The sequence below is a fragment of the Lepisosteus platostomus genome, unplaced genomic scaffold, assembly GCF_059453375.1.
Source record: "Lepisosteus platostomus isolate fLepPlt1 unplaced genomic scaffold, fLepPlt1.hap1 Scaffold_109_H1, whole genome shotgun sequence".
Lineage (NCBI taxonomy): Eukaryota > Metazoa > Chordata > Actinopteri > Semionotiformes > Lepisosteidae > Lepisosteus > Lepisosteus platostomus.
In genome coordinates, this window is record NW_028291490.1 from 41009 (window position 1) to 56216 (window position 15208).

General features: G+C 41.1%; 3 non-coding genes across 3 annotated transcripts; 1 reads left to right on the top strand and 2 right to left on the bottom strand.

Annotated features, from left to right (window-relative positions):
- Positions 1-1732: 1732 nt before the first annotated feature.
- On the top strand, positions 1733-1805 carry trnar-ucg (transfer RNA arginine (anticodon UCG)). Its single transcript has one exon. It is a non-coding gene; the product is annotated as a tRNA-Arg (tRNA).
- An 8490-nt stretch (positions 1806-10295) lies between these two features.
- Positions 10296-10377, bottom strand: trnas-gcu (transfer RNA serine (anticodon GCU)). The gene has a single exon. It is a non-coding gene; the product is annotated as a tRNA-Ser (tRNA).
- A 2651-nt stretch (positions 10378-13028) lies between these two features.
- Positions 13029-13110, bottom strand: trnas-cga (transfer RNA serine (anticodon CGA)). Its single transcript has one exon. It is a non-coding gene; the product is annotated as a tRNA-Ser (tRNA).
- Between the last annotated feature and the right edge of the window lie 2098 nt (positions 13111-15208).

A 15208-nucleotide genomic window follows, 5' to 3' on the forward strand; every position in this document is an offset into this window, starting at 1 on the left:
ACCATCTTTTTCTTTTTGACATTTTCCGACTTTCATGCAAGCCAGGACAAAGTTGCTCGTAGCTACTTGTGGATTCAAATACTCTATCGAGTGCTTTGATGAGTTTTTGCAATTTGATTGTCGTCCTGTCAGCCTGTTTCTGTTTTTTTTTTCAATCTAGTGATGGAAAGTAAGAGGGAAATGATGGAGCAATCAATAACCGCTCCGGAAAAATGGCAGAAAGAAATGGCCCGTCACTAAGGACATTTGTGAAGCAGAGGAGTGACATCACCACAAAGGCGACTTATTCTGCTGATCGTTTTGGTGAATAATGATTGAGGCGTGTTAAGAGAAAGGTAGCTGCGTCAGCATGCTTAGGCTGCAAAGGATAAAGCAAAGGTTTACTCCATGCTGAAAAGAGAAGAAAAGAAGCACAACGTTTCGGCTGTGGAGCCTTCTGCGCCATCTTCTTTAGCAATGGTGATGATGTTTACATTGGAAAAACTGAGACACGCATACTGGAGGGGCTTGAACCAACAACTTTTCAGCACCACAGAGTCTGACAGTCTTTTGTGCGCCCTACATTTGCAGGTTTATGGTCAAAGAAAACAATCACTTGCACTTCTTGCAGCCGGCAATCTTTTTCCACTGACAACCAAGAAATGGATTTCATCTTTCACAAGCTGTATGGATTTCTTCAAAAACAAGTTATTCCAGAAAGGAAATGAATTCTTGCATTAAACTGAACCAAGCTGTACATGTTTGTCTGAAATGAGATATGCGGCACAACAAGACACGGAGAGAGGCACCGCTGGTATTCAGACCCAGGATCGCCTGCTTACTAGGCAGGCACTTTAAGCCACTAGGGAACAGCGCCAGCAGAGCACCGTGCTTTTACAGACACTTGGACACATCTGCGTTCGGTGTGCACTTAATCTGCTCTCTGAGCCCGTTGCCTCCGTCCCATTTAATAGCAGAACTGACGCCAAGAGAAATGATGAGAAATGGCATTTATCGGGCACTTCTCATGTCCAAGGAGCTCAATGCCCTTGACACCTCCCCAAGGCGACAGAGCTGTGCATTCTTTGGCGACAACATTTTTTCTTTTGTTTTATTTCTATACTTATTGATAGAATAAAAACGATATGTCATGTACTGTAAGGGAAATGTCTCTTTTCATGGGGAAAGCTAGCACCAGCAAATGTTGTGTTTAGAAGAAGTGATTTAACATGACACGTGACCTAATTTACCGGAGCAAAAGCTCACCCAGCAAGCCCTGCTTTACTTCTACAGGAGAGAAGTACTGTAGAGTCTGCAAGATGTTCAGCTGGGTAGCTACGTCAGCATGCCTCGGCTGCAAAGGAACAAGTAATAGGTTTATTGCATGCTGAAAAGAGAAGAACGGAAACACAGCGTTTCGGCCGTGAGGTCTTCTCACACCTGAAGAAGCCTCACACCTGTAATAGGCTCCATGGTTTTCTTTCTTCTCTTTTCAACATGGAATACACCTATTGTCTGCAAGATGTGACAATTTCACGGTGTTTTGGAAGAAAACCTTTTTTCTTTGAATTCAAAATCAATCAGAATTTCAGCATGACACACCAACACTTTTTCTGTTTTAAGGAGATGATATTTTAAACCTGATAAAAATAGTAGGAAACACAAGTTTCTTGCTGTGAAAATTTAGATGGGGAAGTGTACTACTGGTAGCAGTGTAGAGCTCTCTGTGGTGGAATGCAAACACATGTTCTATGGGCCAGTGGCGTAATGGATTACGCGTCTGACTTCGGATCAGAAGATTGTAGGTTCGAGTCCTGCCTGGTTCGTGAGGCTTTTAAACCTCTCAGGTTCCTCGGTAACAGGTTGCCGTCATGTATATGAACTATAGAAAAGCATCTGCCACAACCCGTAAATTAGCACGCAAGTGCGGGCTAGTTAACACAGAACTGTATGGAGATCATCTCCAGCTCCGAGCTCAATTGCAATGAAAAAACATGCAGAACAGAACTGGAGAGCAGCTGAATTTGTGCTCAGTAGGGTGGGGAGGACTCAGCATTGCTATTGTTCTAATTGGCATGAACTGCAGGGGATCTGAATCAGAACACGTCAGTTAGTTCGATCATTGCGTCAATATGTAGGCCACGTTAATATAGAATTATTACTTTGTCTGTCTCGTCTTTGTATATAGGTGAATGTCCCTGACAATTTCATGTTAGTTTTTAAGAACGACATTGGTGCTAATATATACATATATAGCATATAAGGAACACGTAAAAGTTTAGTCCATGTTGAAAAGATAAGAAAACCGCCACAACGTTTCATCTCGGAATAAATCTTTACTTGTTGTTTTGCAGCCTACCCATTCTGACCTAACTCCTCCCTTGAAATTCCCTAACAGATAAGGGTACGTAACGGCTCATGCGATGCTCAGTTGCAATTTGTCCCAAAACAAACAAGAACAGCAGCTGAGGGTTTGAGTTTGAACATGCACTGTATTAAAGCAGCTTTTATTTCCATTGATAAATGCTAGATATTCCTACAGAGATTCTCCAGGTAGTAAGCGATTCCTGTTTCTGTTTCTATTTCTGTTTCATATATATATACAGTATATATACAGTATTGTACTATTATTATATAATTGTTACACTGTGGCTGTGTTGTGTGTGTTAAGCTGCTGTTGCACTGCAATTTCCCTCACGGGATCAATAAAGTATCTATCTATAAGAAGACATTACCAACAACGACCACAAGATGGAGATATTGTCCAAAGAGGCAAGAAGGGCAAAGCCGCGATAAGGTAAAATCATTTTTTGTAAGAGATTGCTGTCAGAATGCACATCCGTATCCCAAACAGAATCTCTAGTAAAATATGATCATTTGTGAAACAGGCAATTGAGTGTCTGCTACAATATGATTGCTACAGATGCAGCCATTCAAAATGCGCGGGCGTACGCTGTACGCAGTCTACCACAAGTTACCGGTAAATACCGCGAGTTACCGGTAAATACCGCTAGCAAAATAATAGTATCCGGAATTTCCGCAAGGTGGAGCTAATAAAGCTCAACTTCTCATGTTTGAGCTGTAGCCATCAAAGTCTTTAATGAAGATATTACTAATAGTATTAATAATAAATGAACTTGGACAAGCTGTAAACTCAAAGTATTGCCCTGGTCCACATTATTTTTTTCATTGCCCGTCTTTGTAAAAGTAACACCACAGCATTTCGCAATCACGCATTTTTTTCCAATCATGCAAAGTACAGTAATTTTTGAGAATCGATTCACCATGCCTTTCACATGCTCATAAAAGAGGTTGATTTAGGAACATAAACATATTACCGTATGCAAACTGTACTGTATACAGTTTGTATATGTATATGTATATGTATATTTAATGTCTTAACTGTGCCCGTTTAAGTATTGAATATTTATATGGAATTTTACCACTGAAGGGAAATCTTAGTGCCTGAGCATAAAAAGAATAGGAGCATACTGGAACACGTGTGAAGGCCATAAACGATATTAATTTTGGAACATAAACATACAGTATATGGCTGGTCTCGGTACTTTAAAGAAAACATACACGAAACATGGTTTCATTATGACCAGAATCGGTCTTGAGATATTTTTAACTTGATTTACAGTATTTGAGAGGTATGTCTTGACACCGATACTACGTAAATACTCCTCACGTATATGTTTCTAGGTTTATATTATGCATTTCATACGGTCAAATTGCTTTTGAGCAACTGATAAGAAGCGCGAAACGGTATGCCCAGGGCGTTTTAGTTTTCGTTTTGTTTTAATGCAGTGCAGTGGATTGATTAGAGATATCAAGTACATACAAGTCATTTTTTAAATGTTGTAGTTCGTCTTGTAAAAATGTTACGAGTACATCATCTGTCAACAATTACACAGGTTCTGTTTCCATATTGCGGTTTTTGGTTACGTAATATTATTTTCTAATTTCACGTTGTGAATATATGATTTGGGCAAACAGAGCCGCAAAGAAGTACATTATGGGTTGTTGTTGTTTTTTTGCAGTTTTATCTAAAATAAGCGATGCTTAAACCTTTGTCTGATTCTTGTGAAACTATCCACACGACAGTTACCTAGGAGTTGACTTCAGTGATGTCACTGATGGGATGTTTCTAAAAATCCATCCTCTGTAAAACATCTTCTCTAGTTGTTCTGCATATGTATTCGCTAATGAAGCTGTGTTTTTCGGAGCCTGGTTCTCTACATTTCTGTATGAACCAGCTTAGAGGGCTAAAGACAGCTTGTGTTTAAATTGAGTGTAAGGTAATTTATGCTTCTAAAGTCATGGTCAGCATTTATTATTGTACTGTGCTGTAAACTTCTTCTGTGCCTAATTACATTATTTTATAGTCGATAATGTTTCTGTAGTGCTTTTTCAGCCCTCAGCATGTGTCTGCGCTGGTGGTGCTGTGGGTTAGGTTCCTGACTCCTATGTCACATGGTCTGTGGTTGAATCTCATGGAACTATGACTTTAATTTTTAACAAACATTTCTTTGAAAAAATGAAACATTTCCCTTGGTCAGAGATTAAATAAAACCTCACTCGCATCAAAACAAATTTATATTTCTAAATATCACAACATGATCGAATTTACGTCTTTTTAATAACAATGAATAGTCACCTATGCGTTACAAAATAAACATTTATATTGATTTGAATTGCGTTTTGATTTAAATCGTAAACGCGTGTTTAAATATATGTGTTTAAAGGCGATATACTGTATAAAAGCGCTGATTCTTATGGAATGTGTTCGGCCGGGGATTCAAAAAAAATATTTTTTTTAATCGCGTATCTAAGGAAAATTGCAGTATAACTTTGTTCATGCACAAACAGTGGCATGTTACATTATAATTTGGGTGTCTCCTCTTGCCAGAAAGCTCTAAATTGCATTTTGAGTGCGGTTTTTGACTTTTTCTAAATTGCAACCCATAAATAAAGCTGATACAGTTTAGACTTACTGTATTCTAAACTGTATTACAACATCACATTGGACAATGCAACGTAAATTGCAAAAATGCACTTGGAATCTATCCTAGCCCTACTATGAAAATTATTTAAACTGCGACACTTATCATTCATCTTTAAATAAACTTTATTTTATAGCGTTTTAAGCGAATAGGTAATTAGATTGCTCATAAACCTAATCGCTTTTTCTACATAAACACAGCGTGATTGCTCTCTGAAAATGGTTTTTTCTTTATATTTAGGCTCAGATTTCAACTATAGATCGTATTATTATGAACTTTCTTGGAAAAATGTCTTTTATGTAAACCATGTTTGCTATTAATTCATTTAGGGCTAAAATACGTTCATTGTCTTCCAATCGAGTCGAGTTGACATTGGAAGCTTGCCACGCCCGGACTGTTACACCAACGCATTAGCATGTTGAAGCGATTTCATTGAGGAGGCCATCTACTAGTTAACACTGTACTTCCTACTTTGAAAATACCTGTGAAATTGGTTTAATTCGTCACAGCCAGCACTCCGGCAGAGAGGGGGGTTGTACTCGTTAATGTCTGATGACATACAAGTGGAAAGATTACAGATTTTAATCGTCTTTTTTCTGAACCAGGGAAAATCTGATCATGTTTCTCTATAACAATAATAAAAAACTTTATTTTCAATTATTTTACATATCCCGCTTGCACATCGCATGACTTTAATAAATCTATTCTTTATTAATACTAAATAAATAATACTAAAAATACTTCAGCAAATAGGTCACTTGATTTTTGGAATAATTCCAAATAGCACAATGATCCACTGGCATCCCTGAAGTCTGTTTAGTGCATAATCTTCCAAATACAATCACTAAGCAATTATAAGAATTATACCATCCTACTTCTTTGTGATATCCTGTAAAAACTAAACCTATTTTTATAAGGCTTTTACTCAAAATATTTCCAAACACACAAAGCATTTGTGAAGTACTATAGTATTTCTAAAGGTTACTGGTACAACATCAATCATTAAAGCTTACCAATAAAGTTTAGATTGCTGACTATGGACTAACTACATTAACTAACTGCAATGCAACACTATACATTTTACAAGAATATCTGGTTGAATTCTTGCATTTGTAGCCAATTTAATGCGAGAGAAATAAGCCAATTTAATTATTTCACAAAAAATAATGTGATATAAAATGGATGTTTTTAACTTTATTGTAGTGTTTTAGAAACTAATATGTCTTCAAAAATGGTTGTTTTTCACTCCTAGGAATGAAAGCTGTTGTTATATAATGTTTATTTTCAAATTTTGAAAAATCAAAGGATTCTAGCTTTCTCCCCTTTCAGGCATCGGACACAGAGAACCTCATGGTTTTCCTAAAAATCATTTTTTATGTTCCCTGGTGTTCCAAACTTAGTTTTAATCAATTTTAATTTGTTATTATGTTAAAAACAGGGTAATAAATTTCTAATTGGACTATAAATAATGTCATATTGTCTGCTATAAAACTGATGTTTTCAACTCTATTGTAGAGATTCTAGAATCAACTAATAGAGAATTGAAATAAAAAAGGGCATAAGAAAACATTACCAACAACGACCACAAGATGGAGATATTGTCTAGACATTACCAACAACGACCACAAGATGGAGATATTGTCCAAAGAGGCAAGAAGGGCAAAGCTGCGATAAGGTAAAATCATTTTTTGAAAGAGATTGCTGTCAGAATGCACAACTGAATCCCAAACAGAATCTCTAGTCAAATATGATCATTTGTGAAACAGGCAAATGAGTTTCTCAGGTGCCCATTGCTCATTTTCAGACACATTTATGCAATACTTTCACCATGCGTTGAGCAATAGGGATTAAAGATACCAGAGGTAAGGTTTAAAAGTGATTCTGAGGTGCAACACATCAGCGATACAGCTAGGCATCTGAAATGCGGGGTTTGAGAGCCCTTCAGGGAACACCGTACCCTAAAGGTACCAGAAGTCCACTAGTATAAGCATTAAGTCACTGTCACCCCTGTTACAATGTGATTGCTACATATCTTCATTTCTTTGGTTTTTAAGGAGTAAGAGTGCAGGGGGTCTAAATCTGCGATCCAGTGTGTTGAAGTATTTCACAACACTACCTGTAGCCCGTATGGAAATAAATACTAATTCTGATTATTGCCCTGGGCATGTACCAATAAATCACTGAGCATATATCACTGTGTTGAAGCTAGAGACCTGTATGTAATATTATGGTGCTAAAATGTCATTTTCACATATATTAATGTAATAAATGATTGCTTATGCTTAATAAACAAATCTAATTAAAATAAAAACTTAAGTTTTGTATTTGTCTTGTACCATAGAACATGATTTTCTTTGTATTTCAAGCCCACAAAGTGTCCAAATGATGCACGACATGATATAAGGAAGATTATCACATGAAAAATCGGTATTATCTTTCTCATGAAAATGCATTCCTTTCATTACCTTTTAATTTTTAAAATGAACTCAAGTTGTGTATAATGTAATAATTTAAGTAGAATAGATTCTAATAATATAATGATCCAGTGTGTTGCACTACTTCACTGCTTCACTGTTCTATGCCGTCTGGAAATAAATCCTCAGACTGCTTACTGCCCTGGGCTTGTACCAATAAATTACAGGAGCACATCTATATATCACTGCGTTGAAGCAGGAGACACACAATCACTGCAAACACATCCTAAATACAGTGTTCCAGCACCTTTGACCTCATCCAGAACGTATCATTTCTTGAAAGGGATTGCTGTCTGAATGCACATCTGAATCCCAAACAGAATCTCTAGTAATATACGATCATTTGTGAAACAGGCAAATGACTGTCTCAGGGGCCCATTCCTCATTCTCAAGACACATGTATGCAGTACGTACACCATGCATTGAGCAAAAGGGATCAAAGACACCACAGGTAAGGTTAGAATTCATTCTGACTATATTCTAAAATATTGGACTCATATTCTTATGATGGCAGACATGATGCTGCGTTTAAAACCGGGGTTAATGGACATTATATGACTGTCAATTCTGTTTTGTTTTGGAGACACTTGGCTGCCTATATGGTACAGTGCAGCGTGAAGGAAACATTTTCCAAAACTGTGTCAGCTCAAAAGTTGTAAGAGAACCTCTCCAGCTGCTTTAACTCTCTTCATTTTTTGTCATTTAATTGTCTGTCGGCACTATGTGGCAGCGTTGCATGACAACCCATCTCACCACGGAAAGGAACCTAACAGCTTTGGTAAGAGAGGAGAAAAGGACCTGGCCAGTAAGGGGCTCGAACCCACGACTTTGACGTTATTAGCACCATGCTCTAACCAACTGAGCTAACCGGCCTCACGACAGTGGTCCTCTCTGTGCAGCGCCTTTTACTTCCATTGACAAATGATAGCAATTCGAAGAGAGATCCTTCAGACCAGCAAGCAAACCCACGGCTATTTCGGTTTTCTATCTAGGCAACGTTGGTGTCTGCAATAGCATACATGAAAGCGTGATGCAATTTCTGTGGCTACATTTGTTGCACGTCATGCACAGTAAGAGTGTTTCTAACACCAAATAAAAAGTCAACAATTAGCGATCACGCCTTCTCCTCAGTTAACCCACTGAAACCCTTGCTGTTAACAGTTCTTTACTGCGTGCTTTAAGAAAACCTACATAATGTGTCAGTTCTTTCAGCTTTATTCATTAGGTTTTCAAAGGCATAAGTAGAGCACCAGAGGCGCGAACGTAAGATGTGTGGTTATCTGAAGAACTCATTTCCATGGCAGCAGGGCCAAGTGATTCAGCGTATTTATAGTACCAGGAATGGAGAAGCGGCACTTCGCCTTTGCCGGGGAGGCACAAGGATACGTGTGGCAGACGCCATAGTCGGCAGGATTCAAACCTGTGCAGGGAGTTCGCAACGGATTTCAAGTCCATCGCCTTAAACACACGGCCACGACTACAGCAAGCTCACCCCCGCCGCATTCCTCCTATAATCTAACACAGAGTGCGAGGTGGCTGCAGAAACTTTTTCAAAGTCGCTCTCCGTTAAAAAAAAAAAAAATACCTTTGACAAAATACGTGCCGGCAGACAGACATGCCTCAGAGGGTTTAAGGCTGGCTTCACGTTCAAATGATAAAGTCTCCCCGTCCGGATGTCAAAATGGAACTTTGGCAGACAGAAAAAACATCAACAAACCACAAATGTGGACAAGGATTTTACAAGCTGCACCACACTGCACTTTCCAAAGCATTTACATTCCTGTTAGACGCAGGAATTGCCTTTGATTTGCGCGCTTACGAACGCCATGGAAAACGAAACAAAACTAAAGCCCTCAGCTCCTGCACTTGATTATAATGCCGTTACGTGTCGAAGCAGGAATTTATGTCATCCTACCACTGCAATACGGGGAATAGAGGGAAATGAGCACACGCTACGTATGTCTCAATCACTCCCTAGAGTCGTAAGGCGCATTGAAGGGTGCACACCGATCATTAATCGTTGCGCCTCTGTGAAAGGAAAGCTCTTGAGCAGTCTTTGAAACAGCTCGGATGAAACACTTGATTGCTTCCATGTGCATCTGGAGCCCATTTCTTATTTTCACTTCACGCCGCCCAAAGCATTTCTAAAACAGGAGATTCGTGTTTGGGAATGCGCCCTGCCCTACGAATAAAACAGGTCTACGGGTCTGAAACCTGCTCCACGGAAAACAGTTCTGTTGCGCTTTTGATCAAAGGGAGATTCGCTGTTCTTACTTTTTGATGACATAACACCCAAAGGGGCTTCTTTGGAGCTGGATTCCAACCAGCATCCTAAAGTTTCTTGGCGGTATCCTTTACAGTCCTCTGTTCGGTCGACAAGGGACAGAAGGGGGCAGCTTTCCTCACATACACAGTGCAATGTACTATAGTGTTCCCGTTCATTGAATTCGCAGTTCTGCATCAGACCTCTAACTCGTTTCCTTAGCTTGGATTTAAGCCATGAAGCAGGCTTCTAGTCTATAAACGTCTAGAGAAATCACAAACTATTTGAGAGGCCATCATCCCAGGGGAACTGACAAAGTCTATCCCTAAACACCTAGCGCAATCTCTCGAGAGACTGTCAAAAATCGCTTTCTCCGTTTGCGTTGCAAGTAAGTGAAAACGCGGTCTCAAACCAGAGCCACTTGGCAGCAGCGGCACGTAAATACTGTTACTGTCACTGCTCGATACTGACGTTAGCCTACTATACCATGTTCAGCCACCGCTAGGAAATGTACGGCTCTAGTACTGGAGCAAACAACAGGAGGGCCAAAGGCACACGGGCACACATGGAGAGTGACGAGAATGGGACTCGAACCCATGCGTGCAGAGTACAATGGATTAGCAGTCCATCGCCTTAACCACTCGGCCACCTCGTCTAGGAAACTGGGCTGTCCAGACATGGGTTGCAGCGCTCCAGATGATCTTTTTCTTTTTTTTCCCTCGTACTCGAGGGTCATTTTCCTGTTCCACATGCGATTTCAACATTTTCCTTGGGAGATGTCAAGCCAGCAAGCCACTGGTTCAGTGGCCATTGTGGAGTTCAGTGGCCCTGTTGTACACAGAATGCACATTGAGCTCCTTGGACATGAAAAGTTCCAGATAAAAGCCATTTGTCATCCTTTCTCTTGGTGTCGATGTTGCTATTGTATGTAAAGGTGGCAACTTGCTCAGCGAACAGGCGGAGCACACACCGAATGCAGATGTGTCTGAGTGGTGTGTCCAAGTGGCTGCAAAACGACAGCACTCCCAGGGCGTCGTGGCTTAGTTGGTTAAAGCGCCTGTCTAGTAAACAGGAGATCCTGGGTACGAATCCCAGCAGTGCCTTTTTTGTTCTGTGTTCTCGAACAGAACTGGTCATTATGGACAACCGCCTACAGCTAGACCTAATTAAATGCAAGTATTCATTTCCTGTCTTTAACACGACTTGTTTTTCTTAAAATGGATGCAACTTGCAAAACATGAAATACAAACCTTGCTAATCAGTGCTAGCGGCTGGCAAAAAAAAAAAGAAGTCAGCAATGTTTTTTTTCTTTAACCTTAACCCTGCTAATGGAGAAGAGTTAAACAACCGAGTCTATGCAGCTTAAACGGTGCGCACGTCGGGTTCTTAGCTGAAAGGGTGGTAAATCACGCTCACCCCAGTTCTTAATCTTTTAAAGAGGATACAAAATTGAACCTAGTCGCCACATCACATACATCCTGTTCAATGATAAAAAGGTAACATCTATCCTTGCTCCAGAGTAAATCTCACGTTGAGGGCATCTTTTTTTTCACTTTACCGTGAATCGGGCTCAGCTGCACAGAGGAGAGAGCAGAGCAATGAGGTCACGGGGACAGGGGAGTCACATGCTGGCGGTTTGAATACGCGGAAGATCACTGAGGGATCCACAGTATATGGACCCTCCGTGCGCCATCAGTCCGCACTCCGGACTCTGAATCCTGCCATCCGAGTTAAGATCTCGGCGGAACCTGAGGCGCAGTTCCTTCTTAAAACGTAATCTGGTGAGCATTTCTAGAATCGTACTTGTATAGATGCAGCCTTTAATGTGTTGCTAGGTTAAAATTGATGACTTCTTGTATTTCAGTAGGTAACTGCCCTCTTGATTTCAGATTCAATTTCTTTATTACAGGGGCGCTTTTATGAAGACAGAGTCATGTTCAGGTACTTTGCTTGATGGAGGAAGCTCATTTCGGACTCTGTGATCTGCTCACCTGGAAAGGTCTGCTGTACTACTAAAAGAGAGAAGTAGAGTCTGGAAGAAGGGACAATTTTATAATGCTTTGGAAGGTAGGTTTTTTTTTCTTTGAAATCGAAATGAATCAGAATATCAGTGCAAAAGACAAACTCTTGGTTTGGTTTAAAGAAATATGGTTTTAAAACAGACAAAATGTAGAAAACAGGTGTTTCTCACTTTTGGAAAAGAATGGACCGGGGGTAATAGTTTACTAGTTGCAGTGCTGAGCTCACCGGGTTGCAGTCCTGCAATGTCACACGACGGCCAGTGGCGCAATAGATAACGCGTTTGACTACGAATCAGGAGATTGTAAGTTTGACTCCTGCCTGGCTCGGGTCGTTTTTAAACGCATCGGGCTACTCCCCTAAGTAGTCTGTGCTACTTACTGCATTGTAATCGTACTCAGTAAGAGATTTCCTTCATGTAAATGAACTGCACCTGACAGCTTTAGGAAATCACCTGGGCTCAGTACGGTGCTAAGAGCTCAGCGTTGCTGTTGTTCTAATTAGCACGCACTGCATCGGCTATGAACCCGAACTTTTCAATTATTCCGATCATTAAGTCAACACGTAGTCCACATGAAAGGTAGAAATATTCTCTTGTCTGTCTCTTGTTTGTATAGAACTGAATGTCCCTGACAATGTACTGTTAGTTTTAATTGAAGAACGGCATTTGTGTTCAAATATACCAGACAAGTTTATGTAACTGCTCTTGCGACACTAAGTTGTAATTAGTCAAGAAATAAAGTCGAACAACAGCTGCGGGTTTAATTCTGAACGTATGAGATTGCAGCGCCTTTTACTTCCATTGACAAATGATAGAGATTCGAAGAGAGATCCTTCAGACCAGCAAGCAAACCCACGGCTATTTCGGTTTTCTATCTAGGCAACGTTGGTGTCTGCAATAGCATACATGAAAGCGTGATGCAATTTCTGTGGCTACATTTGTTCCACGTCATGCACAGTAAGAATGTTTCTAACACCAAATACAATGTCAACAATTAGCGATCACGCCTTCTCCTCAGTTAACCCACTGAAACCCTTGCTGTTAACAGTTCTTTAATGCGTGCTTTACGAGCACCTATATATTGTGTCGGTTCTTTCAGTTTTATTCATTAGGTTTTCAAAGGCATAAGTACAACACCAGAGGTGCGAACGCAAGATGTGTGGTTATCTGAAGAACTCATTTCCATGGCAGCGGGGCCAAGCGATTTAGCGTTTTTATAGTACCAGGAAAGGAGAAGCGGCACTTCGCCTTTGCCGCGCAGGCATAAGGAGACGTGCGGCAGACGCCATAGTCGGCAGGATTCAAACCTGCGCGGGGAGTCCCCAACGGATTTCGAGTCCATCGCCTTAACCACTCGGCCACGACTACAGCGAGTTCGCCATCGCCGCATTCCTCCTTTAATCTAACACGGAGTGCGACGTGGCTGCGGAAACCTTTTCAAAGTCGCTCTCCGTTAAAAAAAAATAAATACCTTTGACAAAATACGTGCCGGCAGACAGACACGCCTCAGAGGGTTTAAGGCTGGCTTCACGTTCAAATGATAAAGTCTCCCCGTCCGGATGTCAAAATGCAGTTTTGGCAGACAAAAAAAACAGCAACAAACCACAAATGTGGATAAGGATTTTACAAGCTGCACCACACTGCACTTTCAAAAGCATTTACATTCCTGTTAGACACAGGAATTGCCTTTGATTTGCGTGCTTACAAACGCCATGGAAAACGAAACAAAACTAAAGCCCTCAGCTCTTGCACTTGATTATAATGCCATTACGTGTCGAAGCAGGAATTTACGTCATCCTACCACTGCAACACGGGGAATAGAGGGAAATTAGCACACGCTACGAATCGTCTCAATCACTCCCTAGAGTCGTAAGGCGCATTGAAGGGTGCACCCCCATCATTAATCGTTGTGCCTCTGTGAAAGGAAAGATCTTGAGCAGTCTTTGAAACAGCTCGGATGAAACACTTGATTGCTTCCATGTGCATCTGGAGTCCATTTCTTATTTTCACTTCACGCCGCCCAAAGCATTTCTAAAACAGGAGATTTGCATTTGGGAATGCGCCCTGCCCTACAAATAAAACAGGTCTACGGGTCTGAAACCTGCTCCACGGAAAACAGCTCTGTTGCGCATTTGATCAAAGGGAGAGTCGCTGTTCTTACTTTTTGATGACATAACACCCAAAGGGGCTTCTTTGGAGCTGTATTCCAGCCAGCATCCTAAAGTTTCTTGGCGGTATCCTTTACAGTCCTCTGTTCGGTCGACAAGGACAGAAGGGGGCAGCTTTCCTCACACATACAGTGCAATGTACTGTACTGTTCCCGTTCATTGAATTTGCAGTTCTGCATCAGACCTCTAACTCGTTACATTAGCTTGGATTTAAGCCACGAAGCAGGCTTCTACTGTATAAACGTCTAGAGGAATCACAAACTATTTGAGAGGCCATCATCCCAGGGGGAACTGACAAAGTCTATCCCTAAACACCTAGTGCAGTCTCTCGAGAGACTGTCAAAAATCGCTTTCTCCGTTTGCGTTGCAAGTAAGTGAAAACGCGGTATCAACCCAGAGCCACTTGGCAGCACCGGCATGTAAATACTGTTACTGTCACTGCTCGATACCGACGTTAGGCTACTATACCATGTTCAGCCACCGCTAGAAAATGTACGGCTCTAGTACCGGAGCAAAGAACAGGAGGGCCAACACCGAACGGGCACAAGTGTCAGACAAGGAGAGCGACAAGGATGGGACTCGACCCCATGTGTACAGAGCACAATGGATTAGCAGTCCATCGCCTTAACCACTCGGCCACCTCGTCAACAAAACTGGGCTGTCCTGACATGGGTTGGCGCACTCCAGTTGATCTTTTTCTTTTTTTTCCCTCATACTCGAGGGTCATTTTCCTGTTCCACATGCGATTTCAACATTTTCCTTGGGAGATGTCAAGCCAGCAAGCCACTACTGTGGTTCAGTGGCCAGTGTGGAGTTCAGTGGCCCTGTTGTACACAGAAAGCACATTGAGCTCCTTGGACATCAAAAGTTCCAGATAAAAGCCATTTGTCATCCTTTCTCTTGGTGTCGATGTTGCTATTGTATGTAAAGGTGGCAACTTGCTCAGCGAGCAGGCGGAGCACACACCGAATGCAGATGTGTTTGAGTGTTGTGTCCAAGTGGCTGCAAAAAGACAGCACTCCCAGGGCGCCGTGGCTTAGTTGGTTAAAGCGCCTGTTTAGTAAACAAGAGATCCTGGGTCTGAATCCCAGTGGTGCCTTTTTTTGTTCTGTGTTCTCGAACAGAACTGGTCATTATGGACAACCGCATACGTCTAGACTTAATTAAATGCAAGTATTCATTTCCTGTCTTGAACGACTTGTTTTTCTTAAAATGGATGCAACTTGCAAAATATGAAATACAACCCTCGCTAATCAGCGCTCGCGGCTGGCAAAAAAAAAAGAAGTCAGCAATGTTTT